Source organism: Macrobrachium nipponense, chromosome 27, assembly GCF_015104395.2.
Source record: "Macrobrachium nipponense isolate FS-2020 chromosome 27, ASM1510439v2, whole genome shotgun sequence".
In the NCBI taxonomy this organism is placed as follows: domain Eukaryota; kingdom Metazoa; phylum Arthropoda; class Malacostraca; order Decapoda; family Palaemonidae; genus Macrobrachium; species Macrobrachium nipponense.
The window spans coordinates 60,460,753-60,463,348 of record NC_087216.1 but is presented as its reverse complement, the minus strand read 5'-3'; positions in this window follow the sequence as shown (position 1 = coordinate 60,463,348).

Below are 2,596 nucleotides of genomic sequence, written 5' to 3'. Positions count from 1 at the left end.
TTTCGCTGTATACTGTCAAATTTAAAATGTTGATAATTGATTTAATTCATAATTTAACAAACAAATAAAGAAACACCAGTTAATACTATATACCTCACTGTAGACTTCGAAAGTTAAATCTAAAAACTTTTATTTAATTCTAAATAAAAAGAAAACAAAATATAAGTCGTCTCAGTAGATTAGCTTCCATCAATTAGTGTAGAACCATTTTTTTTTCAAGACTGTATTGGTGCAGAGGATTCGAGAGAAAGCCTGGAGAGTATTGGAACTAATGGCAATCCACTTTTCCTACGTCGCTAATGCTCTTAGGGCTTTGGGGATAAGGGTTATGGGATCAGAAAAACTACATTTTTGAAAGTTATTACGCAACCTGAGCGAGTTGGTCGGCACTGTCATCTTTTCGATTCAAGATACTGATTAAAGGAATATTTAGTCAGTTTAGCTTCTGCCGTGCAATTGAAACTTTAGAAGTTCAGGCGAAAATTTAATGCATTACTATACTTATGCTATTTTTCTTTCATTTTGATACATTTTTATCTATTTAGTCAGTTTTCTTCTTTATTAAGTGGTCTCTCTTCTTTCAGCATTTCCCTTTACTTAGTCTTACTTCTTCCTAATGAACACCATAATATTCTTAGGAAGCTTGAATTTCAAGTCAGTGGCCCCTTTGGTGGGCTTGTTCCATATGAATAGGTTTCCTTTACTGACTAATAATAATAATAATAATAATAATAATAATAATAATAATAATAATAATAATAATAATAATAATAATAATAATAATAATATTTGGAAAGGACTATATACAAGTGGTATTACAGTTATTATCGAAATATTAATAATAATAATTCTGTGTACGTAGAATACACTTGTCATGAGGATAATCATCAAGACACCGTATTTTAAGCGCCTCAGTGGCGTGGTCTTTATGGTCTTGACCGGCCACCTCGGTGACCGCGAGTTTGATTCTCAGGCATTCCACTGAGGTGTTAGAATGTGTATTTCTGGTGATAGAAGTTCACTCTCGACGTGATTCGAAAGTCACGTAAAGCCGTTGGTCCCGTTGCTGAATAACCACTGGTTCCATGCAACGTAAAAACACCATACAAACAAACACACACACACATCGTATTTTGCTATGATTGTGCCATTGTTCGTCTATTAGAAACATTGAAAAGAGTCAGATTACAAAACTAAATGACAAAACCCGCTCTTAATTGAATTATGCATTGCAGAAGATACGTTGAAATAAAGACGATATGTTCGCTTTAACACTGACAGATTGTTAACTTGATATCAAAGTTGGCGGGGAAAAAAAACTAATTTTTTTTTCTCGATAAATATTCGTTTTTTTTTCTTTTCTATTCCAAATTCCTTTAAAATCAGATAATTTATGAAAATATTCTGTTAATTATACATTAAATTTTTTATCCTAGTTATTAATTCAAACATATAGGTGTACATGTTTTTTTTTTTTTCTGTTCATGCCTAGAATAATATCGGTAATATTTCTATCAAATGAACTGGTGATTGCTTTCATATTCCTTCTCTAAGAATAATCACTCATATTTGAAAGCATTTGGAACAAAATAAGCTCTAAAATTATTCAAATTTTTGCCGAAGTTATCAAGTTTATCACGAAATTCGTCGTGTACATATTCTTCAGCATGCGTGCACAAAATACTATATAGCCAAGTCTGTGTTGGTGTGCGTGTATATATATATATATATATATATATATATATATATATATATATATATATATATATATATCATACATACATACATACATACATACATACATACATACATACATACATACATACATACATACATACCATACATACATACATACATACATACATACATATATATATATATTATATATATATATATATGAATATGAATATGAATATATATACTATATATGTATATGTATATATATATATATAAATATATATATATATATATATATGTATATATATATATATATAGTATATATATATATATATATATATATATATATATATATATATATATATATATATAAGTTTTAACAGCATTCAAAATAGCTGCGTATTTCTTTACTCCGTTTTCCAATTTTCAAACGTCCAAACTCCCTTGCTGGATATTCTTAATTGTTTTCAATGCATTCCTCTCCTCTGTTCGTTCCCCAACCTATTTTATCCCCACTGGCCTGGTAGGTACGATTAAAATTGTTGCCTCTGTTAATAGACAATAGTATGCACCCTTTCCCTTCCCCTGGTGGACAGGGGAAACAGGGCCAAAATGCATGCCTGAATCTCTCTCTCTCTCTCTCTCTCTCTCTCTCTCTCTCTCTCTCTCTCCAGAAAATGCAATTTTATTTGTTTGAAGAGTTTCTCTCTCTCTCTTTCTCCAGAAAAAAGTATTTTTTTGCTTTGACGAGTTTCTCTCTCTCTCTCTCTCTCTCTCTCTCTCTCTCTCTCTCTCTCTCTCTCTCTCTCTCTCTCCAGAAAAAAGTATTGTGATTGTATTGACGAGTTTTCTCTGTGTCTTGTGTGTGTGTGTCCAGAAAAAAGTATTGCGAGTGTATTGACGAGTTTTCTCTCTCTCT